This window comes from Eleutherodactylus coqui, chromosome 3 (assembly GCF_035609145.1).
Source record: "Eleutherodactylus coqui strain aEleCoq1 chromosome 3, aEleCoq1.hap1, whole genome shotgun sequence".
Taxonomy (NCBI): Eukaryota; Metazoa; Chordata; class Amphibia; order Anura; family Eleutherodactylidae; genus Eleutherodactylus; species Eleutherodactylus coqui.
In genome coordinates, this window is record NC_089839.1 from 98740261 (window position 1) to 98766252 (window position 25992).

The following is a 25992-nucleotide window of genomic DNA, read 5'->3' on the forward strand; positions in this document are numbered from 1 at the left end:
GGAGCAAATTGTTAATCATGATCCCTACCATGATCATATGTGCTTTACGCACATTACAATCTTAAAACTTTGGATGAAAGAATCGATTTTTGTGTCTAAATGTTTAAACTGCACAAGGAAAAAGATGAAATTGAACCAAATTCTGAAAACCGCATCAAAGAGCATTGCATGGCCAACATTTGTATCCGATTGGGAGCAAAAACAAGACAGTCTTTCACCAGGATGGCCGAGTTGTTAAGGCGTTGGACTTAAGATCCAATGGATATGTATCCGCGTGGGTTCAAACCCCACTCCTGGTATAGGTTTTAGCCGGGGAGCTCTGCTAGCTAGGAATCGTAGAGCAACACAAAAGATCCTGCTGCAGGTCTCTTTGCCAATAATTTTTTTCTCAATCTGAATCCTGCGACTGTGTGTTTATAGCATTCTTTTTATCCTAGGAGCAAATTGTTAATCATGATCCCTACCATGATCATATGTGCTTTACGCACATAACAATCTTCAAAACCTTGGATGAAAGAATCGATTTTTGTGTCTAAATGTTTAAACTGCACAAGGAAATAGATGAAATTGAACCAAATTCTGAAAACCGCATCAAAGAGCATTGTATGGCCAACATTTGCATCCGATTGGGAGCAAAAACAGGACAGTCTTCCACCAGGATGGCCGAGTGGTTAAGGTGTTGGACTTAAGATCCAATGGATATGTATCTGCGTGGGTTCAAACCCCACTCCTGGTATAGGTTTTAGCCGGGGAGCTCTGCAAGCTAGGAATCGTAGAGCAACACAACAGATCCTGCTGCAGGTCTCTTTGCCAATAATTTTTTTCTCAATCTGAATCCTGTGACTGTGTGTTTATAGCATTCTTTTTATCCTAGGAGCAAATTGTTAATCATGATCCCTACCATGATCATATGTACTTTACGCACATAACAATCTTCAAAACTTTGGATGAAAGAATCGATTTTTGTGTCTAAATGTTTAAACTGCACAAGGAAATAGATGAAATTGAACCAAATTCTGAAAACCGCATCAAAGAGCATTGCATGGCCAACATTTGTATCCGATTGGGAGCCAAAGCAAGATAGTCTTTCACTAGGATGGCCAAGTTGTTAAGGCGTTGGACTTAAGATCCAGTGGATATGTATCCGCGTGGATTCAAACCCCACTCCGGGTATAGGTTTTAGCGTGGGAACTCTGCAAGCTAGGAATCGTAGAGCAACACAAAAGATCCTGCTGCAGGTCTCTTTGCCAATAATTTTTTTCTCAATCTGAATCCTGCGACTGTGTGTTTATAGCATTCTTTTTATCCTAGGAGCAAATTGTTAATCATGATCCCTACCATGATCATATGTGCTTTACGCACATATCCAATCTACAAAACATTGGATGAAAGAATCGATTTTTGTGTCTAAATGTTTCAACTGCACAAGGAAATAGATGAAATTGAACCAAATTCTGAAAACCGCATCAAAGAGCATTGTATGGCCAACATTTGTATCCGATTGGGACCAAAAAGAGGATAGTTTTACACCAGGATGGCCGAGTGGTTAAAGCGTTGGACTTAAGAACTAATGGATATGTATCCGCGTGGGTTCAAACCCCACTCCGGGTATAGGTTTTAGCCGGGGAGCTCTGCAAGCTAGGAATCGTAGAGCAACACAAAAGATCCTGCTGCAGGTCTCTTTGCCAATAATTTTTTTCTCAATCTGAATCCTGTGACTGTGTGTTTATTACATTCTTTTTATCCTAGGAGCAAATTGTTAATCATGATCCCTACCATGATCATATGTGCTTTACGCACATTACAATTTTAAAACTTTGGATGAAAGAATTGATTTTTGTGTCTAAATGTTTAAACTACACAAGGAAAAAGATGAAATTGAACCAAATTCTGATAACCGCATCAAAGAGCATTGCATGGCCAACATTTGTATACGATTGGGAGCAAAAATAAGACAGTCTTCCACCAGGATGGCCGAGTGGTTAAGGCGTTGGACTTAAGATCCAATGGATATGTATCCGCGTGGGTTCAAACCCCACTCCTGGTATAGGTTTTAGCCGGGGAGCTCTGCAAGCTAGGAATCGTAGAGCAACACAAAAGATCCTGCTGCAGGTCTCTTTGCCAATAATTTTTTTCTCAATCTGAATCCTGCGACTGTGTGTTTATAGCATTCTTTTTATCCTAGGAGCAAATTGTTAATCATGATCCCTACCATGATCATAGGTGCTTTACGCACATATCCAATCTACAAAACATTGGATGAAAGAATCGATTTTTGTGTCTAAATGTTTAAACTGCACAAGGAAATAGATGAAATTGAACCAAATTCTGAAAACCGCATCAAAGAGCATTGTATGGCCAACATTTGCATCCGATTGGGAGCAAAAACAGGACAGTTTTCCACCAGGATGGCCGAGTGGTTAAGGCGTTGGACTTAAGATCCAATGGATATGTATCCGCGTGGGTTCAAACCCCACTCCTGGTATAGGTTTTAGCCGGGGAGCTCTGCAAGCTAGGAATTGTAGAGCAACACAAAAGATCCTGCTGCAGGTCTCTTTGCCAATAATTTTTTTCTCAATCTGAATCCTGTGACTGTGTGTTTATTACATTCTTTTTATCCTAGGAGCAAATTGTTAATCATGATCCCTACCATGATCATATGTGCTTTACGCACATTACAATCTTAAAACTTTGGATGAAAGAATCGATTTTTGTGTCTAAATGTTTAAACTGCACAAGGAAAAAGATGAAATTGAACCAAATTCTGAAAACCGCATCAAAGAGCATTGCATGGCCAACATTTGTATCCGATTGGGAGCAAAAACAAGACAGTCTTTCACCAGGATGGCCGAGTTGTTAAGGCGTTGGACTTAAGATCCAATGGATATGTATCCGCGTGGGTTCAAACCCCACTCCTGGTATAGGTTTTAGCCGGGGAGCTCTGCTAGCTAGGAATCGTAGAGCAACACAAAAGATCCTGCTGCAGGTCTCTTTGCCAATAATTTTTTTCTCAATCTGAATCCTGCGACTGTGTGTTTATAGCATTCTTTTTATCCTAGGAGCAAATTGTTAATCATGATCCCTACCATGATCATATGTGCTTTACGCACATAACAATCTTCAAAACCTTGGATGAAAGAATCGATTTTTGTGTCTAAATGTTTAAACTGCACAAGGAAATAGATGAAATTGAACCAAATTCTGAAAACTGCATCAAAGAGCATTGCATGGCCAACATTTGTATCCGATTCGGAGCAAAAACAGGACAGTCTTCCACCAGGATGGCCGAGTGGGTAAGGCGTTGGACTTAAGATCCAATGGATATGTATCCGCGTGGGTTCAAACCCCACTCCTGGTATAGGTTTCAGCCGGGGAGCTCTGCAAGCTAGGAATCATAGAGCAACACAACAGGTCTCTTTGCCAATAATTTTTTTCTCAATCTGAATCCTGTGACTGTGTGTTTATTACATTCTTTTTATCCTAGGAGCAAATTGTTAATCATGATCCCTACCATGATCATATGTGCTTTACGCACATAACAATCTTCAAAACTTTGGATGAAAGAATCGATTTTTGTGTCTAAATGTTTAAACTGCACAAGGAAATAGATGAAATTGAACCAAATTCTGAAAACCGCATCAAAGAGCATTGTATGGCCAACATTTGCATCCGATTGGGAGCAAAGCGGGATAGTTTTACACCAGGATGGCCGAGTGGTTAAGGCGTTGGACTTAAGATCCAATGGATATGTATCCGCGTGGGTTCAAACCCCACTCCTGGTATAGGTTTTAGCCGGGGAGCTCTGCAAGCTAGGAATCGTAGAGCAACACAACAGATCCTGCTGCAGGTCTCTTTGCCAATAATTTTTTTCTCAATCTGAATCCTGTGACTGTGTGTTTATTACATTCTTTTTATCCTAGGAGCAAATTGTTAATCATGATCCCTACCATGATCATATGTGCTTTACGCACATTACAATCTTAAAACTTTGGATGAAAGAATCGATTTTTGTGTCTAAATGTTTAAACTGCACAAGGAAAAAGATGAAATTGAACCAAATTCTGAAAACCGCATCAAAGAGCATTGCATGGCCAACATTTGTATCCGATTGGGAGCAAAAACAAGACAGTCTTTCACCAGGATGGCCGAGTTGTTAAGGCGTTGGACTTAAGATCCAATGGATATGTATCCGCGTGGGTTCAAACCCCACTCCTGGTATAGGTTTCAGCCGGGGAGCTCTGCAAGCTAGGAATCATAGAGCAACACAACAGGTCTCTTTGCCAATAATTTTTTTCTCAATCTGAATCCTGTGACTGTGTGTTTATTACATTCTTTTTATCCTAGGAGCAAATTGTTAATCATGATCCCTACCATGATCATATGTGCTTTACGCACATAACAATCTAAAACTTTGGATGAAAGAATCGATTTTTGTGTCTAAATGTTTAAACTGCACAAGGAAATAGATGAAATTGAACCAAATTCTGAAAACCGCATCAAAGAGCATTGTATGGATAACATTTCCATCCGATTGGGAGCAAAAACAGGACAGTCTTCCACCAGGATGGCCGAGTGGTTAAGGCGTTGGACTTAAGATCCAATGGATATGTATCCGCGTGGGTTCAAACCCCACTCCTGGTATAGGTTTTAGCTGGGGAGCTCTGCAAGCTAGGAATCGTAGAGCAACACAACAGATCCTGCTGCAGGTCTCTTTGCCAATAATTTTTTTCTCAATCTGAATCCTGTGACTGTGTGTTTATTACATTCTTTTTATCCTAGGAGCAAATTGTTAATCATGATCCCTACCATGATCATATGTGCTTTACGCACATTACAATCTTAAAACTTTGGATGAAAGAATCGATTTTTGTGTCTAAATGTTTAAACTGCACAAGGAAAAAGATGCAATTGAACCAAATTCTGAAAACCGCATCAAAGAGCATTGCATGGCCAACATTTGTATCCGATTGGGAGCAAAAACAAGACAGTCTTTCACCAGGATGGCCGAGTTGTTAAGGCGTTGGACTTAAGATCCAATGGATATGTATCCGCGTGGGTTCAAACCCCACTCCTGGTATAGGTTTCAGCCGGGGAGCTCTGCAAGCTAGGAATCATAGAGCAACACAACAGGTCTCTTTGCCAATAATTTTTTTCTCAATCTGAATCCTGTGACTGTGTGTTTATTACATTCTTTTTATCCTAGGAGCAAATTGTTAATCATGATCCCTACCATGATCATATGTGCTTTACGCACATAACAATCTTCAAAACTTTGGATGAAAGAATCGATTTTTGTGTCTAAATGTTTAAACTGCACAAGGAAATAGATGAAATTGAACCAAATTCTGAAAACCGCATCAAAGAGCATTGTATGGCCAACATTTGCATCCGATTGGGAGCAAAGCGGGATAGTTTTACACCAGGATGGCCGAGTGGTTAAGGCGTTGGACTTAAGATCCAATGGATATGTATCCGCGTGGGTTCAAACCCCACTCCTGGTATAGGTTTTAGCCGGGGAGCTCTGCAAGCTAGGAATCGTAGAGCAACACAAAAGATCCTGCTGCAGGTCTCTTTGCCAATAATTTTTTTCTCAATCTGAATCCTGCGACTGTGTGTTTATAGCATTCTTTTTATCCTAGGAGCAAATTGTTAATCATGATCCCTACCATGATCATAGGTGCTTTACGCACATATCCAATCTACAAAACATTGGATGAAAGAAACGATTTTTGTGTCTAAATGTTTAAACTGCACAAGGAAATAGATGAAATTGAACCAAATTCTGAAAACCGCATCAAAGAGCATTGTATGGCCAACATTTGCATCCGATTTGGAGCAAAAACAGGACAGTCTTCCACCAGGATGGCCGAGTGGTTAAGGCGTTGGACTTAAGATCCAATGGATATGTATCCGCGTGGGTTCAAACCCCACTCCTGGTATAGGTTTTAGCCGGGGAGCTCTGCAAGCTAGGAATCGTAGAGCAACACAACAGATCCTGCTGCAGGTCTCTTTGCCAATAATTTTTTTCTCAATCTGAATCCTGCGACTGTGTGTTTATAGCATTCTTTTTATCCTAGGAGCAAATTGTTAATCATGATCCCTACCATGATCATAGGTGCTTTACGCACATATCCAATCTACAAAACATTGGATGAAAGAATCGATTTTTGTGTCTAAATGTTTAAACTGCACAAGGAAATAGATGAAATTGAACCAAATTCTGAAAACCGCATCAAAGAGCATTGCATGGCCAACATTTGTATCCGATTGGGAGCAAAAACAAGACAGTCTTTCACCAGGATGGCCGAGTTGTTAAGGCGTTGGACTTAAGATCCAATGGATATGTATCCGCGTGGGTTCAAACCCCACTCCTGGTATAGGTTTCAGCCGGGGAGCTCTGCAAGCTAGGAATCATAGAGCAACACAACAGGTCTCTTTGCCAATAATTTTTTTCTCAATCTGAATCCTGTGACTGTGTGTTTATTACATTCTTTTTATCCTAGGAGCAAATTGTTAATCATGATCCCTACCATGATCATATGTGCTTTACGCACATAACAATCTAAAACTTTGGATGAAAGAATCGATTTTTGTGTCTAAATGTTTAAACTGCACAAGGAAATAGATGAAATTGAACCAAATTCTGAAAACCGCATCAAAGAGCATTGTATGGCCAACATTTGCATCCGATTGAGAGCAAAGCGGGATAGTTTTACACCAGGATGGCCGAGTGGTTAAGGCGTTGGACTTAAGATCCAATGGATATGTATCCGCGTGGGTTCAAACCCCACTCCTGGTATAGGTTTTAGCCGGGGAGCTCTGCAAGCTAGGAATCGTAGAGCAACACAAAAGATCCTGCTGCAGGTCTCTTTGCCAATAATTTTTTTCTCAATCTGAATCCTGCGACTGTGTGTTTATAGCATTCTTTTTATCCTAGGAGCAAATTGTTAATCATGATCCCTACCATGATCATAGGTGCTTTACGCACATATCCAATCTACAAAACATTGGATGAAAGAAACGATTTTTGTGTCTAAATGTTTAAACTGCACAAGGAAATAGATGAAATTGAACCAAATTCTGAAAACCGCATCAAAGAGCATTGTATGGATAACATTTGCATCCGATTGGGAGCAAAAACAGGACAGTCTTCCACCAGGATGGCCGAGTGGTTAAGGCGTTGGACTTAAGATCCAATGGATATGTATCCGCGTGGGTTCAAACCCCACTCCTGGTATAGGTTTTAGCTGGGGAGCTCTGCAAGCTAGGAATCGTAGAGCAACACAACAGATCCTGCTGCAGGTCTCTTTGCCAATAATTTTTTTCTCAATCTGAATCCTGTGACTGTGTGTTTATTACATTCTTTTTATCCTAGGAGCAAATTGTTAATCATGATCCCTACCATGATCATATGTGCTTTACGCACATTACAATCTTAAAACTTTGGATGAAAGAATCGATTTTTGTGTCTAAATGTTTAAACTGCACAAGGAAAAAGATGAAATTGAACCAAATTCTGAAAACCGCATCAAAGAGCATTGCATGGCCAACATTTGTATCCGATTGGGAGCAAAAACAAGACAGTCTTTCACCAGGATGGCCGAGTTGTTAAGGCGTTGGACTTAAGATCCAATGGATATGTATCCGCGTGGGTTCAAACCCCACTCCTGGTATAGGTTTCAGCCGGGGAGCTCTGCAAGCTAGGAATCATAGAGCAACACAACAGGTCTCTTTGCCAATAATTTTTTTCTCAATCTGAATCCTGTGACTGTGTGTTTATTACATTCTTTTTATCCTAGGAGCAAATTGTTAATCATGATCCCTACCATGATCATATGTGCTTTACGCACATAACAATCTTCAAAACTTTGGATGAAAGAATCGATTTTTGTGTCTAAATGTTTAAACTGCACAAGGAAATAGATGAAATTGAACCAAATTCTGAAAACCGCATCAAAGAGCATTGTATGGCCAACATTTGCATCCGATTGGGAGCAAAGCGGGATAGTTTTACACCAGGATGGCCGAGTGGTTAAGGCGTTGGACTTAAGATCCAATGGATATGTATCCGCGTGGGTTCAAACCCCACTCCTGGTATAGGTTTTAGCCGGGGAGCTCTGCAAGCTAGGAATCGTAGAGCAACACAAAAGATCCTGCTGCAGGTCTCTTTGCCAATAATTTTTTTCTCAATCTGAATCCTGCGACTGTGTGTTTATAGCATTCTTTTTATCCTAGGAGCAAATTGTTAATCATGATCCCTACCATGATCATAGGTGCTTTACGCACATATCCAATCTACAAAACATTGGATGAAAGAAACGATTTTTGTGTCTAAATGTTTAAACTGCACAAGGAAATAGATGAAATTGAACCAAATTCTGAAAACCGCATCAAAGAGCATTGTATGGCCAACATTTGCATCCGATTTGGAGCAAAAACAGGACAGTCTTCCACCAGGATGGCCGAGTGGTTAAGGCGTTGGACTTAAGATCCAATGGATATGTATCCGCGTGGGTTCAAACCCCACTCCTGGTATAGGTTTTAGCCGGGGAGCTCTGCAAGCTAGGAATTGTAGAGCAACACAACAGATCCTGCTGCAGGTCTCTTTGCCAATAATTTTTTTCTCAATCTGAATCCTGCGACTGTGTGTTTATAGCATTCTTTTTATCCTAGGAGCAAATTGTTAATCATGATCCCTACCATGATCATAGGTGCTTTACGCACATATCCAATCTACAAAACATTGGATGAAAGAATCGATTTTTGTGTCTAAATGTTTTAACTGCACAAGGAAATAGATGAAATTGAACCAAATTCTGAAAACCGCATCAAAGAGCATTGTATGGCCAACATTTGCATCCGATTGGGAGCAAAAACAGGACAGTCTTTCACCAGGATGGCCGAGTGGTTAAGGCGTTGGACTTAAGATCCAATGGATATGTATCTGTGTGGGTTCAAACCCCACTCCTGGTATAGGTTTTAGCCGGGGAGCTCTGCAAGCTAGGAATCGTAGAGCAACACAACAGATCCTGCTGCAGGTCTCTTTGCCAATAATTTTTTTCTCAATCTGAATCCTGTGACTGTGTGTTTATAGCATTCTTTTTATCCTAGGAGCAAATTGTTAATCATGATCCCTACCATGATCATATGTGCTTTACGCACATAACAATCTTCAAAACTTTGGATGAAAGAATCGATTTTTGTGTCTAAATGTTTAAACTGCACAAGGAAATAGATGAAATTGAACCAAATTCTGAAAACCGCATCAAAGAGCATTGCATGGCCAACATTTGTATCCGATTGGGAGCCAAAGCAAGATAGTCTTTCACTAGGATGGCCAAGTTGTTAAGGCGTTGGACTTAAGATCCAATGGATATGTATCCGCGTGGGTTCAAACCCCACTCCTGGTATAGGTTTTAGCGTGGGAACTCTGCAAGCTAGGAATCGTAGAGCAACACAAAAGATCCTGCTGCAGGTCTCTTTGCCAATAATTTTTTTCTCAATCTGAATCCTGCGACTGTGTGTTTATAGCATTCTTTTTATCCTAGGAGCAAATTGTTAATCATGATCCCTACCATGATCATAGGTGCTTTACGCACATATCCAATCTACAAAACATTGGATGAAAGAATCGATTTTTGTGTCTAAATGTTTAAACTGCACAAGGAAATAGATGAAATTGAACCAAATTCTGAAAACCGCATCAAAGAGCATTGCATGGCCAACATTTGGATCCGATTGGGACCAAAAAGAGGATAGTTTTACACCAGGATGGCCGAGTGGTTAAGGCGTTGGACTTAACATCCAATGGATATGTATCCGCGTGGGTTCAAACCCCACTCCTGGTATAGGTTTCAGCCGGGGAGCTCTGCAAGCTAGGAATCGTAGAGCAACACAACAGGTCTCTTTGCCAATAATTTTTTTCTCAATCTGAATCCTGTGACTGTGTGTTTATTACATTCTTTTTATCCTAGGAGCAAATTGTTAATCATGATCCCTACCATGATCATATGTGCTTTACGCACATAACAATCTTCAAAACTTTGGATGAAAGAATCGATTTTTGTGTCTAAATGTTTAAACTGCACAAGGAAATAGATGAAATTGAACCAAATTCTGAAAACCGCATCAAAGAGCATTGTATGGCCAACATTTGCATCCGATTGGGAGCAAAGCGGGATAGTTTTACACCAGGATGGCCGAGTGGGTAAGGCGTTGGACTTAAGATCCAATGGATATGTATCCGCGTGGGTTCAAACCCCACTCCTGGTATAGGTTTTTAGCGGGGAGCTCTGCAAGCTAGGAATCGTAGAGCAACACAAAAGATCCTGCTGCAGGTCTCTTTGCCAATAATTTTTTTCTCAATCTGAATCCTGCGACTGTGTGTTTATAGCATTCTTTTTATCCTAGGAGCAAATTGTTAATCATGATCCCTACCATGATCATAGGTGCTTTACGCACATATCCAATCTACAAAACATTGGATGAAAGAAACGATTTTTGTGTCTAAATGTTTAAACTGCACAAGGAAAAAGATGAAATTGAACCAAATTCTGAAAACCGCATCAAAGAGCATTGCATGGCCAACATTTGCATCCGATTGGGAGCAAAAACAGGACAGTCTTTCACTAGGATGGCCAAGTTGTTAAGGCGTTGGACTTAAGATCCAATGGATATGTATCCGCGTGGGTTCAAACCCCACTCCTGGTATAGGTTTTAGCCGGGGAGCTCTGCAAGCTAGGAATCGTAGAGCAACACAACAGATCCTGCTGCAGGTCTCTTTGCCAATAATTTTTTTCTCAATCTGAATCCTGCGACTGTGTGTTTATAGCATTCTTTTTATCCTAGGAGCAAATTGTTAATCATGATTCCTACCATGATCATAGGTGCTTTACGCACATATCCAATCTACAAAACATTGGATGAAAGAATCGATTTTTGTGTCTAAATGTTTAAACTGCACAAGGAAATAGATGAAATTGAACCAAATTCTGAAAACCGCATCAAAGAGCATTGTATGGCCAACATTTGCATCCGATTGGGAGCAAAAACAGGACAGTCTTTCACTAGGATGGCCAAGTTGTTAAGGCGTTGGACTTAAGATCCAATGGATATGTATCCGCGTGGGTTCAAACCCCACTCCTGGTATAGGTTTTAGCGTGGGAACTCTGCAAGCTAGGAATCGTAGAGCAACACAAAAGATCCTGCTGCAGGTCTCTTTGCCAATAATTTTTTTCTCAATCTGAATCCTGTGACTGTGTGTTTATTACATTCTTTTTATCCTAGGAGCAAATTGTTAATCATGATCCCTACCATGATTATATGTGCTTTACGCACATTACAATCTTAAAACTTTGGATGAAAGAATTGATTTTTGTGTCTAAATGTTTAAACTGCACAAGGAAAAAGATGAATTTGAACCAAATTCTGATAACCGCATCAAAGAGCATTGCATGGCCAACATTTGTATCCGATTGGGAGCAAAAACAAGACAGTCTTTCACCAGGATGACAGAGTTGTTAAGGCGTTGGACTTAAGATCCAATGGATATGTATCCGCGTGGGTTCAAACCCCACTCCTGGTATAGGTTTTAGCCGGGGAGCTCTGCAAGCTAGGAATCGTAGAGCAACACAACAGATCCTGCTGCAGGTCTCTTTGCCAATAATTTGTTTTCTCAATCTGAATCCTGTGACTGTGTGTTTATAGCATTCTTTTTATCCTAGGAGCAAATTGTTAATCATGATCCCTACCATGATCATATGTGCTTTACGCACATAACAATCTTCAAAACTTTGGATGAAAGAATCGATTTTTGTGTCTAAATGTTTAAACTGCACAAGGAAATAGATGAAATTGAACCAAATTCTGAAAACCGCATCAAAGAGCATTGTATGGCCAACATTTGCATCCGATTGGGAGCAAAAAAAGGATAGTTTTACACCGGGATGGCCGAGTGGTTAAGGCGTTGTACTTAAGATCCAATGGATATGTATCCGCGTGGGTTCAAACCCCACTCCTGGTATAGGTTTTAGCCGGGGAGCTCTGCAAGCTAGGAATCGTAGAGCAACACAAAAGATCCTGCTGCAGGTCTCTTTGCCAAAAATTTGTTTTCTCAATCTGAATCCTGTGACTGTGTGTTTATAGCATTCTTTTTATCCTAGGAGCAAATTGTTAATCATGATCCCTACCATGATCATATGTGCTTTACGCACATAACAATCTTCAAAACCTTGGATGAAAGAATCGATTTTTGTGTCTAAATGTTTAAACTGCACAAGGAAATAGATGAAATTGAACCAAATTCTGAAAACCGCATCAAAGAGCATTGTATGGCCAACATTTGCATCCGATTGGGAGTAAAAACAGGATAGTTTTACACCAGGATGGCCGAGTGGCTTACGCACATATCCAATCTACAAAACATTGGATGAAAGAAACGATTTTTGTGTCTAAATGTTTAAACTGCACAAGGAAATAGATGAAATTGAACCAAATTCTGAAAACCGCATCAAAGAGCATTGTATGGATAACATTTGCATCCGATTGGGAGCAAAAACAGGACAGTCTTTCACCAGGATGGCCGAGTGGTTAAGGCGTTGGACTTAAGATCCAATGGATATGTATCTGCGTGGGTTCAAACCCCACTCCTGGTATAGGTTTTAGCCGGGGAGCTCTGCAAGCTAGGAATCGTAGAGCAACACAACAGATCCTGCTGCAGGTCTCTTTGCCAATAATTTTTTTCTCAATCTGAATCCTGCGACTGTGTGTTTATAGCATTCTTTTTATCCTAGGAGCAAATTGTTAATCATGATCCCTACCATGATCATATGTGCTTTACGCACATAACAATCTTCAAAACTTTGGATGAAAGAATCGATTTTTGTGTCTAAATGTTTAAACTGCACAAGGAAATAGATGAAATTGAACCAAATTCTGAAAACCGCATCAAAGAGCATTGCATGGCCAACATTTGTATCCGATTGGGAGCCAAAGCAAGATAGTCTTTCACTAGGATGGCCAAGTTGTTAAGGCGTTGGACTTAAGATCCAATGAATATGTATCCGCGTGGGTTCAAACCCCACTCCTGGTATAGGTTTTAGCGTGGGAACTCTGCAAGCTAGGAATCGTAGAGCAACTCAAAAGATCCTGCTGCAGGTCTCTTTGCCAATAATTTTTTTCTCAATCTGAATCCTGCGACTGTGTGTTTATAGCATTCTTTTTATCCTAGGAGCAAATTGTTAATCATGATCCCTACCATGATCATAGGTGCTTTACGCACATATCCAATCTACAAAACATTGGATGAAAGAATCGATTTTTCTGTCTAAATGTTTAAACTGCACAAGGAAATAGATGAAATTGAACCAAATTCTGAAAACCGCATCAAAGAGCATTGCATGGCCAACATTTGGATCCGATTGGGACCAAAAAGAGGATAGTTTTACACCAGGATGGCCGAGTTGTTAAGGCGTTGGACTTAAGATCCAATGGATATGTATCCGCGTGGGTTCAAACCCCACTCCTGGTATAGGTTTTAGCCGGGGAGCTCTGCAAGCTAGGAATCGTAGAGCAACACAACAGATCCTGCTGCAGGTCTCTTTGCCAATAATTTGTTTTCTCAATCTGAATCCTGTGACTGTGTGTTTATAGCATTCTTTTTATCCTAGGAGCAAATTGTTAATCATGATCCCTACCATGATCATATGTGCTTTACGCACATAACAATCTTCAAAACCTTGGATGAAAGAATCGATTTTTGTGTCTAAATGTTTAAACTGCACAAGGAAATAGATGAAATTGAACCAAATTCTGAAAACCGCATCAAAGAGCATTGCATGGCCAACATTTGTATACGATTGGGAGCAAAAACAAGACAGTCTTCCACCAGGATGGCCGAGTGGTTAAGACGTTGGACTTAAGATCCAATGGATATGTATCCGCGTTGGTTCAAACCCCACTCCGGGTATAGGTTTTTGCCGGGGAGCTCTGCAAGCTAGGAATCGTAGAGCAACACAACAGATCCTGCTGCAGGTCTCTTTGCCAATAATTTTTTTCTCAATCTGAATCCTGTGACTGTGTGTTTATTACATTCTTTTTATCCTAGGAGCAAATTGTTAATCATGATCCCTACCATGATCATATGTGCTTTACGCACATAACAATCTTCAAAACTTTGGATGAAAGAATCGATTTTTGTGTCTAAATGTTTAAACTGCACAAGGAAATAGATGAAATTGAACCAAATTCTGAAAACCGCATCAAAGAGCATTGTATGGCCAACATTTGCATCCGATTGGGAGCAAAAACAGGATAGTTTTACACCAGGATGGCCGAGTGGTTAAGGCGTTGGACTTAAGATCCAATGGATATGTATCTGCGTGGGTTCAAACCCCACTCCTGGTATAGGTTTTAGCCGGGGAGCTCTGCAAGCTAGGAATCGTAGAGCAACACAAAAGATCCTGCTGCAGGTCTCTTTGCCAATAATTTTTTTCTCAATCTGAATCCTGCGACTGTGTGTTTATAGCACTCTTTTTATCCTAGGAGCAAATTGTTAATCATGATCCCTACCATGATCATAGGTGCTTTACGCACATATCCAATCTACAAAACATTGGATGAAAGAATCGATTTTTGTGTCTAAATGTTTAAACTGCACAAGGAAATAGATGAAATTGAACCAAATTCTGAAAACCGCATCAAAGAGCATTGTATGGCCAACATTTGCATCCGATTGGGAGCAAAACAGGACAGTCTTCCACCAGGATGGCCGAGTGGTTAAGACGTTGGACTTAAGATCCAATGGATATGTATCCGCGTGGGTTCAAACCCCACTCCTGGTATAGGTTTTAGCGTGGGAACTCTGCAAGCTAGGAATCGTAGAGCAACACAAAAGGTCCTGCTGCAGGTCTCTTTGCCAAAATTTGTTTTCTCAATCTGAATCCTGTGACTGTGTGTTTATAGCATTCTTTTTATCCTAGGAGCAAATTGTTAATCATGATCCCTACCATGATTATAGGTGCTTTACTCACAGACCCAGTCTACAAAACATTGGATGAAAGAATTGATTTTTGTGTCTAAATGTTTAAACTGCACAAGGATACAAATGAAATTGAACAAAATTCTGAAAACCGCATCAAAGAGCATTGTATGGCCAACATTTGTATCCGATTGGGACCAAAAAGAGGATAGCTTTACACTAGGATGGCCGAGTGGTTAAAGCGTTGGACTTATGATCCAATGGATATGTATCTGCGTGGGTTCAAACCCCACTCCTGGTATAGGTTTTAGCCGGGGAGCTCTGCAAGCTAGGAATCGTAGAGCAACACAAAAGGTCCTGCTGCAGGTCTCTTTGACAAAATTTGTTTTCTCAATCTGAATCCTGTGACTGTGTGTTTATAGCATTCTTTTTATCCTAGGAGCAAATTGTTAATCATGATCCCTACCATGATCATATGTGCTTTACGCACATAACAATCTTAAAACTTTGGATGAAAGAATCGATTTTTGTGTCTAAATGTTTAAACTGCACAAGGAAATAGATGAAATTGAACCAAATTCTGAAAACCGCATCAAAGAGCATTGTATGGCCAACATTTGCATCCGATTGGGAGCAAAAACAGGACAGTCTTCCACCAGGATGGCCAAGTGGTTAAGGCGTTGGACTTAAGATCCAATGGATATGTATCCGCGTGGGCTCAAACCCCACTCCTGGTACAGGTTTTAGCCGGGGAGCTCTGCAAGCTAGGAATCGTAGAGCAACACAACAGATCCTGCTGCAGGTCTCTTTGCCAATATTTGTTTTCTCAATCTGAATCCTGTAACTGTGTGTTTATAGCATTCTTTTTATCCTAGGAGCAAATTGTTAATCATGATCCCTACGATGATCATATGTGCTTTACGCACAGATCCAGTCTACAAAACATTGGATGAAAGAATCGATTTTTGTGTCTAAATGTTTAAACTGCACAAGGAAATAGATGAAATTGAACCAAATTCTGAAAACCGCATTAAAGAGCAAAGAGCATTGTATGGCCAACATTTGCATCCGATTGGGAGCAAAAATAGGACAGTTTTCCACCAGGATGGCCGAGTGGTGAAGGCGTTGGACTTAAGATCCAATGGATATGTATCCGCGTGGGTTCAAACCCCACTCCTTGTATAGGTTTTACCCGGGGAGCTCTGCAAGCTAGGAATCGTAGAGCAACACAAAAGGTCCTGCTGCAGGTCTCTTTGACAAAATTTGTTTTCTCAATCTGAATCCTGTGACTGTGTGTTTATAGCATTCTTTTTATCCTAGGAGCAAATTGTTAATCATGATCCCTACCATGATCATATGTGCTTTACGCACAGATCCAATCTTCAAAACTTCTGATTAAAGAATCGATTTTTGTGTCTAAATGTTTAAACTGCACAAGGAAATAGATGAAATTGAACCAAATTCTGAAAACCGCATCAAAGAGCATTGTATGGCCAACATTTGCATCCGATTGGGAGCAAAAACAGGACAGTCTTCCACCAGGATGGCCGAGTGGTTAAGGCGGTGGACTTAAGATCCAATGGATATGTATCCGCGTGGGTTCAAACCCCACTCCTGGTACAGGTTTCAGCCGGGGAGCTCTGCAAGCTATGAATCGTAGAGCAACACAACAGATCCTGCTGCAGGTCTCTTTGACAAAATTTGTTTTCTCAATCTGAATCCTGTGACTGTGTGTTTATAGCATTCTTTTTTTCCTAGGAGCAAATTGTTAATCATGATCCCTACCATGATCATATGTGCTTTACGCACATAAGAATCTTAAAACTTTGGATGAAAGAATCGATTTTTGTGTCTAAATGTTTAAACTGCACAAGGAAATAGATGAAATTGAACCAAATTCTGAAAACCGCATCAAAGAGCATTGTATGGCCAACATTTGTATCGGATTGGGAGCAAAAACAAGACAGTATTTCACTAGGATGGCCGAGTTGTTAAGGCGTTGGACTTAAGATCCAATGGATATGTATCCGTGTGGGTTCAAACCCCACTCCTGGTATAGGTTTTAGCCGGGGAGCTCTGCAAGCTAGGAATCGTAGAGCAACACAACAGATCCTGCTGCAGGTCTCTTTACCAATAATTTTTTTCTCAATCTGAATCCTGTGACTGTGTGTTTATTACATTCTTTTTATCCTAGGAGCAAATTGTTAATCATGATCCATACCATGATCATATGTGCTATACGCACATAACAATCTTCAAAACTTTGGATGAAAGAATCGATTTTTGTGTCTAAATGTTTAAACTGCACAAGGAAATAGATGAAATTGAACCAAATTCTGAAAACCGCATCAAAGAGCATTGCATGGATAACATTTGTATCCGATTGTGAGCAAAAACAAGACAGTCTTTCACTAGGATGGCCGATTTGTTAAGGCGTTGGACTTAAGATCCAATGGATATGTATCCGCGTGGGTTCAAACCTCACTGCTGGTATAGGTTTTAGCGTGGGAACTCTGCAAGCTAGGAAACGTAGAGCAACACAAAAGGTCCTGCTGCAGGTCTCTTTGCCAAAATTTGTTTTCTCAATCTGAATCCTGTGACTGTGTGTTTATAGCATTCTTTTTATCCTAGGAGCAAATTGTTAATCATGATCCCTACCATGATCATAGGTGCTTTACGCACAGATCCAGTCTACAAAACATTGGATGAAAGAATCGATTTTTGTGTCTAAATGTTTAAACTGCACAAGGAAATAGATGAAATTGAACCAAATTCTGAAAACCGCATTAAAGAGCAAAGAGCATTGTATGGCCAACATTTGCATCCGATTGGGAGCAAAAATAGGACAGTCTTCCACCAGGATGGCCGAGTGGTTAAGGCGTTGGACTTAAGATTCAATGGATATGTATCCGCGTGGGTTCAAACCCCACTCCTGGTATAGGTTTTAGCCGGGGAGCTCTGCAAGCTAGGAATCGTAGAGCAACACAACAGATCATGCTGCAGGTCTCTTTGACAAAATTTGTTTTCTCAATCTGAATCCTGTGACTGTGTGTTTATAGCATTCTTTTTTTCCTAGGAGCAAATTGTTAATCATGATCCCTACCATGATCATATGTGCTTTACGCACATAAGAATCTTAAAACTTTGGATGAAAGAATCGATTTTTGTGTCTAAATGTTTAAACTGCACAAGGAAATAGATGAAATTGAACCAAATTCTGAAAACCGCATCAAAGAGCATTGCATGGCCAACATTTGTATCCGATTGGGAGCAAAGACAAGACAGTATTTCACTAGGATGGCCGAGTTGTTAAGGCGTTGGACTTAAGATCCAATGGATATGTATCCGCGTGGGTTCAAACCCCACTCCTGGTATAGGTTTTAGCGTGGGAACTCTGCAAGCTAGGAATCGTAGAGCAACACAAAAGGTCCTGCTGCAGGTCTCTTTGCCAAAATTTGTTTTCTCAATCTGAATCCTGTGACTGTGTGTTTATAGCATTCTTTTTATCCTAGGAGCAAATTGTTAATCATGATCCCTACCATGATCATATGTGCTTTACGCACAGATCCAATCTTCAAAACTTCGGATGAAAGAATCGATTTTTGTGTCTAAATGTTTAAACTGCACAAGGAAATAGATGAAATTGAACCAAATTCTGAAAACCGCATCAAAGAGCATTGTATGGCCAACATTTGCATCCGATTGGGAGCCAGAACAGGACAGTCTTCCACCAGGATGGCCGAGTGGTTAAGGCGTTGGACTTAAGATCCAATGGATATGTATCCGCGTGGGTTCAAACCCCACTCCTGGTATAGGTTTTAGCCGGGGAGCTCTGCAAGCTAGGAATAGTAGAGCAACACAACAGATCCTGCTGCAGGTCTCTTTACCAATAATTTTTTTCTCAATCTTAATCCTGTGACTGTGTGTTTATTACATTCTTTTTATCCTAGGAGCAAATTGTTAATCATGATCCCTACCATGATCATATGTGCTTTACGCACATAACAATCTTAAAACTTTGGATGAAAGAATCGATTTTTGTGTCTAAATGTTTAAACTGCACAAGGAAATAGATGAAATTGAACCAAATTCTGAAACCGCATCAAAGAGCATTGCATGGCCAACATTTGCATCCGATTGGGAGCAAAAACAGGACAGTCTTCTACTAGGATGGCCGAGTGGTTAAGGCGTTGGATTTAAGATCCAATGGATATGTATCCGCGTGGGTTCAAACCCCACTCCTGGTATAGGTTTTAGCCGGGGAGCTCTGCAAGCTAGGAATCGTAGAGCAACACAACAGATCCTGCTGCAGGTCTCTTTGCCAATAATTTTTTTCTCAATCTGAATCCTGTGACTTTGTGTTTATTACATTCTTTTTATCCTAGGAGCAAATTGTTAATCATGATCCCTACCATGATCATATGTGCTTTACGCACATAACAATCTTCAAAACTTTGGATGAAAGAATCGATTTTTGTGTCTAAATGTTTAAACTGCACAAGGAAATAGATGAAATTGAACCAAATTCTGAAAACCGCATCAAACAGCATTGCATGGATAACATTTGTATCCGATTGGGAGCAAAAACAAGACAGTCTTTCACTAGTATGGCCGAGTTGTTAAGGCATTGGACTTAAGATCCAATGGATATGTATCCGCGTGGGTTCAAACCTCACTGCTGGTATAGGTTTTAGCGTGGGAACTCTGCAAGCTAGGAATCGTAGAGCAACACAAAAGGTCCTGCTGCAGGTCTCTTTGCCAAAATTTGTTTTCTCAATCTGAATCCTGTGACTGTGTGTTTATAGCATTCTTTTTATCCTAGGAGCAAATTGTTAATCATGATCCCTACCATGATCATAGGTGCTTTACGCACAGATCCAGTCTACAAAACATTGGATGAAAGAATCGATTTTTGTGTCTAAATGTTTAAACTGCACAAGGAAATAGATGAAATTGAACCAAATTCTGAAAACCGCATCAAAGAGCATTGCATGGCCAACATTTGTATCGGATTGGGAGCAAAGACAAGACAGTATTTCACTAGGATGGCCGAGTTGTTAAGGCGTTGGACTTAAGATCCAATGGATATGTATCCGCGTGGGTTCAAACCCCACTCCTGGTATAGGTTTTAGCGTGGGAACTCTGCAAGCTAGGAATCGTAGAGCAACACAAAAGGTCCTGCTGCAGGTCTCTTTGCCAAAATTTGTTTTCTCAATCTGAATCCTGTGACTGTGTGTTTATAGCATTCTTTTTATCCTAGGAGCAAATTGTTAATCATGATCCCTACCATGATCATATGTGCTTTACGCACAGATCCAATCTTCAAAACTTCGGATGAAAGAATCGATTTTTGTGTCTAAATGTTTAAACTGCACAAGGAAATAGATGAAATTGAACCAAATTCTGAAAACCGCATCAAAGAGCATTGTATGGCCAACATTTGCATCCGATTGGGAGCCAAAACAGGACAGTCTTCCACCAGGATGGCCGAGTGGTTAAGGCGTTGGACTTAAGATCCAATGGATATGTATCCGCGTGGGTTCAAACCCCACTCCTGGTATAGGTTTTAGCCGGGGAGCTCTGCAAGCTAGGAATAGTAGAGCAACACAACAGATCCTGCTGCAGGTCTCTTTACCAATAATTTTTTTCTCAATCTTAATCCTGTGACTGTGTGTTTATTACATTCTTTTTATCCTAGGAGCAAATTGTTAATCATGATCCCTACCATGATCATATGTGCTTTACGCACATAACAATCTTCAAAACTTTGGATGAAAGAATCGATTTTTGTGTCTAAATGTTTAAACTGCACAAGGAAATAGATGAAATTGAACCAAATTCTGAAAACCGCATCAAAGAGCATTGCATGGCCAACATTTGTATCGGATTGGGAGTAAAAACAACACAGTCTTTCACTAGGATGGCTGAGTTGTTAAGGCGTTGGACTTAAGATCCAATGGATATGTATCCGCGTGGGTTCAAACCCCACTCCTGGTATAGGTTTTAGCCGGGGAGCTCTGCAAGCTAGGAATCGTAGAGCAACACAACAGATCCTGCTGCAGGTCTCTTTGCCAATAATTTTTTTCTCAATCTCAATCCTGTGACTGTGTATTTATTACATTCTTTTTATCCTAGGAGCAAATTGTTAATCATGATCCCTACCATGATCATATGTGCTTTACGCACATAACAATCTTAAAACTTTGGATGAAAGAATCGATTTTTGTGTCTAAATGTTTAAACTGCACAAGGAAATAGATGAAATTGAACCAAATTCTGAAACCGCATCAAAGAGCATTGCATGGCCAACATTTGCATCCGATTGGGAGCAAAAACAGGACAGTCTTCTACTAGGATGGCCGAGTGGTTTAGGCGTTGGACTTAAGATCCAATGGATATGTATCCGCGTGGGTTCAAACCCCACTCCTGGTATAGGTTTTAGCCGGGGAGCTCTGCAAGCTAGGAATCGTAGAGCAACACAACAGATCCTGCTGCAGGTCTCTTTGCCAATAATTTTTTTCTCAATCTGAATCCTGTGACTTTGTGTTTATTACATTCTTTTTATCCTAGGAGCAAATTGTTAATCATGATCCCTACCATGATCATATGTGCTTTACGCACATAACAATCTTCAAAACTTTGGATGAAAGAATCGATTTTTGTGTCTAAATGTTTAAACTGCACAAGGAAATAGATGAAATTGAACCAAATTCTGAAAACCGCATCAAACAGCATTGCATGGATAACATTTGTATCCGATTGGGAGCAAAAACAAGACAGTCTTTCACTAGGATGGCCGAGTTGTTAAGGCATTGGACTTAAGATCCAATGGATATGTTTCCGCGTGGGTTCAAACCTCACTGCTGGTATAGGTTTTAGCGTGGGAACTCTGCAAGCTAGGAATCGTAGAGCAACACAAAAGGTCCTGCTGCAGTTCTCTTTGCCAAAATTTGTTTTCTCAATCTGAATCCTGTGACTGTGTGTTTATAGCATTCTTTTTATCCTAGGAGCAAATTGTTAATCATGATCCCTACGATGATCATAGGTGCTTTACGCACAGATCCAGTCTACAAAACATTGGATGAAAGAATCGATTTTTGTGTCTAAATGTTTAAACTGCACAAGGAAATAGATGAAATTGAACCAAATTCTGAAAACCGCATCAAAGAGCATTGTATGGCCAACATTTGTATCCGATTGGGAGCAAAAATAGGGCAGTCTTCCACCAGGATGGCCGAGTGGTTAAGGCGTTGGACTTAAGATCCAATGGATATGTATCCGCGTGGGTTCAAACCCCACTCCTTGTATAGGTTTTAGCCGGGGAGCTCTGCAAGCTAGGAATCGTAGAGCAACACAACAGATCCTGCTGCAGGTCTCTTTGACAAAATTTGTTTTCTCAATCTGAATCCTGTGACTGTGTGTTTATAGCATTCTTTTTATCCTAGGAGCAAATTGTTAATCATGATCCCTACCATGATCATAGGTGCTTTACGAACAGATCCAGTCTACAAAACATTGGATGAAAGAATCGATTTTTGTGTCTAAATGTTTAAACTGCACAAGGAAATAGATGAAATTGAACCAAATTCTGAAAACCGCATTAAAGAGCAAAGAGCATTGTATGGCCAACATTTGCATCCGATTGGGAGCAAAAATAGGACAGTTTTCCACCAGGATGGCCGAGTGGTTAAGGCGTTGGACTTAAGATCCAATGGATATGTATCCGCGTGGGTTCAAACCCCACTCCTGGTATAGGTTTTAGCCGGGGAGCTCTGCAAGCTAGGAATCGTAGAGCAACACAACAGATCCTGCTGCAGGTCTCTTTGCCAATAATTTTTTTCTCAATCTCAATCCTGTGACTGTGTATTTATTACATTCTTTTTATCCTAGGAGCAAATTGTTAATCATGATCCCTACCATGATCATATGTGCTTTACGCACATAACAATCTTAAAACTTTGGAAGAAAGAATCGATTTTTGTGTCTAAATGTTTAAACTGCACAAGGAAATAGATGAAATTGAACCAAATTCTGAAACCGCATCAAAGAGCATTGCATGGCCAACATTTGCATCCGATTGGGAGCAAAAACAGGACAGTCTTCTACTAGGATGGCCGAGTGGTTAAGGCATTGGACTTAAGATCCAATGGATATGTATCCGCATGGGTTCAAACCCCACTCCTTGTATAGGTTTTAGCCGGGGAGCTCTGCAAGCTAGGAATCGTAGAGCAACACAAAAGGTCCTGTTGCAGGTCTCTTTGACAAAATTTGTTTTCTCAATCTGAATCCTGTGACTGTGTGTTTATAGCATTCTTTTTATCCTAGGAGCAAATTGTTAATCATGATCCCTACCATGATCATAGGTGCTTTACGCACATATCCAATCTACAAAACATTGGATGAAAGAAACGATTTTTGTGTCTAAATGTTTAAACTGCACAAGGAAATAGATGAAATTGAACCAAATTCTGAAAACCGCATCAAAGAGCATTGTATGGATAACATTTGCATCCGATTGGGAGCAAAAACAGGACAGTCTTCCACCAGGATGGCCGAGTGGTTAAGGCGTTGGACTTAAGATCCAATGGATATGTATCCGCGTGGGTTCAAACCCCACTCCTGGTATAGGTTTTAGCTGGGGAGCTCTGCAAGCTAGGAATCGTAGAGCAACACAACAGATCCTGCTGCAGGTCTCTTTGCCAATAATTTTTTTCTCAATCTGAATCCTGTGACTGTGTGTTTATTACATTCTTTTTATCCTAGGAGCAAATTGTTAATCATGATCCCTACCATGATCATATGTGCTTTACGCACATTACAATCTTAAAACTTTGGATGAAAGAATCGATTTTTGTGTCTAAATGTTTAAACTGCACAAGGAAAAAGATGAAATTGAACCAAATTCTGAAAACCGCATCAAAGAGCATTGCATGGCCAACATTTGTATCCGATTGGGAGCAAAAGCAAGACAGTCTTTCACCAGGATGGCCGAGTTGTTAAGGCGTTGGACTTAAGATCCAATGGATATGTATCCGCGTGGGTTCAAACCCCACTCCTGGTATAGGTTTCAGCCGGGGAGCTCTGCAAGCTAGGAATCATAGAGCAACACAACAGGTCTCTTTGCCAATAATTTTTTTCTCAATCTGAATCCTGTGACTGTGTGTTTATTACATTCTTTTTATCCTAGGAGCAAATTGTTAATCATGATCCCTACCATGATCATATGTGCTTTACGCACATAACAATCTTCAAAACTTTGGATGAAAGAATCGATTTTTGTGTCTAAATGTTTAAACTGCACAAGGAAATAGATGAAATTGAACCAAATTCTGAAAACCGCATCAAAGAGCATTGTATGACCAACATTTGCATCCGATTGGGAGCAAAGCGGGATAGTTTTACACCAGGATGGCCGAGTGGTTAAGGCGTTGGACTTAAGATCCAATGGATATGTATCCGCGTGGGTTCAAACCCCACTCCTGGTATAGGTTTTAGCCGGGGAGCTCTGCAAGCTAGGAATCGTAGAGCAACACAAAAGATCCTGCTGCAGGTCTCTTTGCCAATAATTTTTTTCTCAATCTGAATCCTGCGACTGTGTGTTTATAGCATTCTTTTTATCCTAGGAGCAAATTGTTAATCATGATCCCTACCATGATCATAGGTGCTTTACGCACATATCCAATCTACAAAACATTGGATGAAAGAAACGATTTTTGTGTCTAAATGTTTAAACTGCACAAGGAAATAGATGAAATTGAACCAAATTCTGAAAACCGCATCAAAGAGCATTGTATGGCCAACATTTGCATCCGATTGGGAGCAAAAACAGGACAGTCTTCCACCAGGATGGCCGAGTGGTTAAGGCGTTGGACTTAAGATCCAATGGATATGTATCCGCGTGGGTTCAAACCCCACTCCTGGTATAGGTTTTAGCCGGGGAGCTCTGCAAGCTAGGAATCGTAGAGCAACACAACAGATCCTGCTGCAGGTCTCTTTGCCAATAATTTTTTTCTCAATCTGAATCCTGCGACTGTGTGTTTATAGCATTCTTTTTATCCTAGGAGCAAATTGTTAATCATGATCCCTACCATGATCATAGGTGCTTTACGCACATATCCAATCTACAAAACATTGGATGAAAGAATCGATTTTTGTGTCTAAATGTTTAAACTGCACAAGGAAATAGATGAAATTGAACCAAATTCTGAAAACCGCATCAAAGAGCATTGTATGGCCAACATTTGCATCCGATTGGGAGCAAAAACAGGACAGTCTTTCACCAGGATGGCCGAGTGGTTAAGGCGTTGGACTTAAGATCCAATGGATATGTATCTGCGTGGGTTCAAACCCCACTCCTGGTATAGGTTTTAGCCGGGGAGCTCTGCAAGCTAGGAATCGTAGAGCAACACAACAGATCCTGCTGCAGGTCTCTTTGCCAATAATTTTTTTCTCAATCTGAATCCTGTGACTGTGTGTTTATAGCATTCTTTTTATCCTAGGAGCAAATTGTTAATCATGATCCCTACCATGATCATATGTGCTTTACGCACATAACAATCTTCAAAACTTTGGATGAAAGAATCGATTATTGTGTCTAAATGTTTAAACTGCACAAGGAAATAGATGAAATTGAACCAAATTCTGAAAACCGCATCAAAGAGCATTGCATGGCCAACATTTGTATCCGATTGGGAGCCAAAGCAAGATAGTCTTTCACTAGGATGGCCAAGTTGTTAAGGCGTTGGACTTAAGATCCAATGGATATGTATCCGCGTGGGTTCAAACCCCACTCCTGGTATAGGTTTTAGCGTGGGAACTCTGCAAGCTAGGAATCGTAGAGCAACACAAAAGATCCTGCTGCAGGTCTCTTTGCCAATAATTTTTTTCTCAATCTGAATCCTGCGACTGTGTGTTTATAGCATTCTTTTTATCCTAGGAGCAAATTGTTAATCATGATCCCTACCATGATCATAGGTGCTTTACGCACATATCCAATCTACAAAACATTGGATGAA

The 25992-nt window shown here is 40.4% G+C and overlaps 44 non-coding genes across 44 annotated transcripts; all 44 read left to right on the forward strand.

The window, feature by feature from the left end:
• The first annotated feature begins 216 nt into the window (after positions 1–216).
• Positions 217–299, forward strand: TRNAL-UAA (transfer RNA leucine (anticodon UAA)). Its single transcript has one exon. It is a non-coding gene; the product is annotated as a tRNA-Leu (tRNA).
• Positions 300–653: 354 nt separating this feature from the next.
• On the forward strand, positions 654–736 carry TRNAL-UAA (transfer RNA leucine (anticodon UAA)). The gene has a single exon. It is a non-coding gene; the product is annotated as a tRNA-Leu (tRNA).
• A 1228-nt stretch (positions 737–1964) lies between these two features.
• TRNAL-UAA (transfer RNA leucine (anticodon UAA)) lies at positions 1965–2047 on the forward strand. Its single transcript has one exon. It is a non-coding gene; the product is annotated as a tRNA-Leu (tRNA).
• Positions 2048–2402: 355 nt separating this feature from the next.
• On the forward strand, positions 2403–2485 carry TRNAL-UAA (transfer RNA leucine (anticodon UAA)). The gene has a single exon. It is a non-coding gene; the product is annotated as a tRNA-Leu (tRNA).
• Positions 2486–2838: 353 nt separating this feature from the next.
• TRNAL-UAA (transfer RNA leucine (anticodon UAA)) lies at positions 2839–2921 on the forward strand. The gene has a single exon. It is a non-coding gene; the product is annotated as a tRNA-Leu (tRNA).
• A 354-nt stretch (positions 2922–3275) lies between these two features.
• On the forward strand, positions 3276–3358 carry TRNAL-UAA (transfer RNA leucine (anticodon UAA)). Its single transcript has one exon. It is a non-coding gene; the product is annotated as a tRNA-Leu (tRNA).
• Positions 3359–3699: 341 nt separating this feature from the next.
• TRNAL-UAA (transfer RNA leucine (anticodon UAA)) lies at positions 3700–3782 on the forward strand. The gene has a single exon. It is a non-coding gene; the product is annotated as a tRNA-Leu (tRNA).
• Positions 3783–4135: 353 nt separating this feature from the next.
• TRNAL-UAA (transfer RNA leucine (anticodon UAA)) lies at positions 4136–4218 on the forward strand. The gene has a single exon. It is a non-coding gene; the product is annotated as a tRNA-Leu (tRNA).
• A 340-nt stretch (positions 4219–4558) lies between these two features.
• On the forward strand, positions 4559–4641 carry TRNAL-UAA (transfer RNA leucine (anticodon UAA)). The gene has a single exon. It is a non-coding gene; the product is annotated as a tRNA-Leu (tRNA).
• Positions 4642–4994: 353 nt separating this feature from the next.
• Positions 4995–5077, forward strand: TRNAL-UAA (transfer RNA leucine (anticodon UAA)). Its single transcript has one exon. It is a non-coding gene; the product is annotated as a tRNA-Leu (tRNA).
• Positions 5078–5418: 341 nt separating this feature from the next.
• TRNAL-UAA (transfer RNA leucine (anticodon UAA)) lies at positions 5419–5501 on the forward strand. The gene has a single exon. It is a non-coding gene; the product is annotated as a tRNA-Leu (tRNA).
• A 355-nt stretch (positions 5502–5856) lies between these two features.
• TRNAL-UAA (transfer RNA leucine (anticodon UAA)) lies at positions 5857–5939 on the forward strand. Its single transcript has one exon. It is a non-coding gene; the product is annotated as a tRNA-Leu (tRNA).
• A 355-nt stretch (positions 5940–6294) lies between these two features.
• Positions 6295–6377, forward strand: TRNAL-UAA (transfer RNA leucine (anticodon UAA)). The gene has a single exon. It is a non-coding gene; the product is annotated as a tRNA-Leu (tRNA).
• Positions 6378–6716: 339 nt separating this feature from the next.
• Positions 6717–6799, forward strand: TRNAL-UAA (transfer RNA leucine (anticodon UAA)). The gene has a single exon. It is a non-coding gene; the product is annotated as a tRNA-Leu (tRNA).
• Positions 6800–7154: 355 nt separating this feature from the next.
• Positions 7155–7237, forward strand: TRNAL-UAA (transfer RNA leucine (anticodon UAA)). Its single transcript has one exon. It is a non-coding gene; the product is annotated as a tRNA-Leu (tRNA).
• Positions 7238–7590: 353 nt separating this feature from the next.
• Positions 7591–7673, forward strand: TRNAL-UAA (transfer RNA leucine (anticodon UAA)). Its single transcript has one exon. It is a non-coding gene; the product is annotated as a tRNA-Leu (tRNA).
• Positions 7674–8014: 341 nt separating this feature from the next.
• Positions 8015–8097, forward strand: TRNAL-UAA (transfer RNA leucine (anticodon UAA)). Its single transcript has one exon. It is a non-coding gene; the product is annotated as a tRNA-Leu (tRNA).
• A 355-nt stretch (positions 8098–8452) lies between these two features.
• Positions 8453–8535, forward strand: TRNAL-UAA (transfer RNA leucine (anticodon UAA)). The gene has a single exon. It is a non-coding gene; the product is annotated as a tRNA-Leu (tRNA).
• Positions 8536–8890: 355 nt separating this feature from the next.
• Positions 8891–8973, forward strand: TRNAL-UAA (transfer RNA leucine (anticodon UAA)). Its single transcript has one exon. It is a non-coding gene; the product is annotated as a tRNA-Leu (tRNA).
• Positions 8974–9765: 792 nt separating this feature from the next.
• TRNAL-UAA (transfer RNA leucine (anticodon UAA)) lies at positions 9766–9848 on the forward strand. The gene has a single exon. It is a non-coding gene; the product is annotated as a tRNA-Leu (tRNA).
• A 341-nt stretch (positions 9849–10189) lies between these two features.
• TRNAL-UAA (transfer RNA leucine (anticodon UAA)) lies at positions 10190–10272 on the forward strand. Its single transcript has one exon. It is a non-coding gene; the product is annotated as a tRNA-Leu (tRNA).
• Positions 10273–11939: 1667 nt separating this feature from the next.
• On the forward strand, positions 11940–12022 carry TRNAL-UAA (transfer RNA leucine (anticodon UAA)). Its single transcript has one exon. It is a non-coding gene; the product is annotated as a tRNA-Leu (tRNA).
• Positions 12023–12570: 548 nt separating this feature from the next.
• TRNAL-UAA (transfer RNA leucine (anticodon UAA)) lies at positions 12571–12653 on the forward strand. The gene has a single exon. It is a non-coding gene; the product is annotated as a tRNA-Leu (tRNA).
• Positions 12654–13445: 792 nt separating this feature from the next.
• Positions 13446–13528, forward strand: TRNAL-UAA (transfer RNA leucine (anticodon UAA)). The gene has a single exon. It is a non-coding gene; the product is annotated as a tRNA-Leu (tRNA).
• Positions 13529–14320: 792 nt separating this feature from the next.
• TRNAL-UAA (transfer RNA leucine (anticodon UAA)) lies at positions 14321–14403 on the forward strand. The gene has a single exon. It is a non-coding gene; the product is annotated as a tRNA-Leu (tRNA).
• Positions 14404–14757: 354 nt separating this feature from the next.
• Positions 14758–14840, forward strand: TRNAL-UAA (transfer RNA leucine (anticodon UAA)). The gene has a single exon. It is a non-coding gene; the product is annotated as a tRNA-Leu (tRNA).
• Positions 14841–15195: 355 nt separating this feature from the next.
• TRNAI-UAU (transfer RNA isoleucine (anticodon UAU)) lies at positions 15196–15278 on the forward strand. Its single transcript has one exon. It is a non-coding gene; the product is annotated as a tRNA-Ile (tRNA).
• Positions 15279–15631: 353 nt separating this feature from the next.
• On the forward strand, positions 15632–15714 carry TRNAL-UAA (transfer RNA leucine (anticodon UAA)). The gene has a single exon. It is a non-coding gene; the product is annotated as a tRNA-Leu (tRNA).
• Positions 15715–16076: 362 nt separating this feature from the next.
• Positions 16077–16159, forward strand: TRNAL-UAA (transfer RNA leucine (anticodon UAA)). The gene has a single exon. It is a non-coding gene; the product is annotated as a tRNA-Leu (tRNA).
• Positions 16160–16514: 355 nt separating this feature from the next.
• Positions 16515–16597, forward strand: TRNAL-UAA (transfer RNA leucine (anticodon UAA)). Its single transcript has one exon. It is a non-coding gene; the product is annotated as a tRNA-Leu (tRNA).
• Positions 16598–17832: 1235 nt separating this feature from the next.
• TRNAL-UAA (transfer RNA leucine (anticodon UAA)) lies at positions 17833–17915 on the forward strand. Its single transcript has one exon. It is a non-coding gene; the product is annotated as a tRNA-Leu (tRNA).
• A 353-nt stretch (positions 17916–18268) lies between these two features.
• TRNAL-UAA (transfer RNA leucine (anticodon UAA)) lies at positions 18269–18351 on the forward strand. The gene has a single exon. It is a non-coding gene; the product is annotated as a tRNA-Leu (tRNA).
• A 355-nt stretch (positions 18352–18706) lies between these two features.
• Positions 18707–18789, forward strand: TRNAL-UAA (transfer RNA leucine (anticodon UAA)). The gene has a single exon. It is a non-coding gene; the product is annotated as a tRNA-Leu (tRNA).
• Positions 18790–19141: 352 nt separating this feature from the next.
• On the forward strand, positions 19142–19224 carry TRNAL-UAA (transfer RNA leucine (anticodon UAA)). Its single transcript has one exon. It is a non-coding gene; the product is annotated as a tRNA-Leu (tRNA).
• Positions 19225–20016: 792 nt separating this feature from the next.
• On the forward strand, positions 20017–20099 carry TRNAL-UAA (transfer RNA leucine (anticodon UAA)). Its single transcript has one exon. It is a non-coding gene; the product is annotated as a tRNA-Leu (tRNA).
• Positions 20100–20454: 355 nt separating this feature from the next.
• TRNAL-UAA (transfer RNA leucine (anticodon UAA)) lies at positions 20455–20537 on the forward strand. The gene has a single exon. It is a non-coding gene; the product is annotated as a tRNA-Leu (tRNA).
• Positions 20538–21326: 789 nt separating this feature from the next.
• Positions 21327–21409, forward strand: TRNAL-UAA (transfer RNA leucine (anticodon UAA)). The gene has a single exon. It is a non-coding gene; the product is annotated as a tRNA-Leu (tRNA).
• Positions 21410–22201: 792 nt separating this feature from the next.
• On the forward strand, positions 22202–22284 carry TRNAL-UAA (transfer RNA leucine (anticodon UAA)). Its single transcript has one exon. It is a non-coding gene; the product is annotated as a tRNA-Leu (tRNA).
• A 362-nt stretch (positions 22285–22646) lies between these two features.
• Positions 22647–22729, forward strand: TRNAL-UAA (transfer RNA leucine (anticodon UAA)). Its single transcript has one exon. It is a non-coding gene; the product is annotated as a tRNA-Leu (tRNA).
• A 790-nt stretch (positions 22730–23519) lies between these two features.
• On the forward strand, positions 23520–23602 carry TRNAL-UAA (transfer RNA leucine (anticodon UAA)). Its single transcript has one exon. It is a non-coding gene; the product is annotated as a tRNA-Leu (tRNA).
• A 353-nt stretch (positions 23603–23955) lies between these two features.
• TRNAL-UAA (transfer RNA leucine (anticodon UAA)) lies at positions 23956–24038 on the forward strand. Its single transcript has one exon. It is a non-coding gene; the product is annotated as a tRNA-Leu (tRNA).
• A 341-nt stretch (positions 24039–24379) lies between these two features.
• On the forward strand, positions 24380–24462 carry TRNAL-UAA (transfer RNA leucine (anticodon UAA)). Its single transcript has one exon. It is a non-coding gene; the product is annotated as a tRNA-Leu (tRNA).
• A 355-nt stretch (positions 24463–24817) lies between these two features.
• TRNAL-UAA (transfer RNA leucine (anticodon UAA)) lies at positions 24818–24900 on the forward strand. The gene has a single exon. It is a non-coding gene; the product is annotated as a tRNA-Leu (tRNA).
• Positions 24901–25255: 355 nt separating this feature from the next.
• TRNAL-UAA (transfer RNA leucine (anticodon UAA)) lies at positions 25256–25338 on the forward strand. The gene has a single exon. It is a non-coding gene; the product is annotated as a tRNA-Leu (tRNA).
• The last annotated feature ends 654 nt before the right edge of the window (positions 25339–25992 follow it).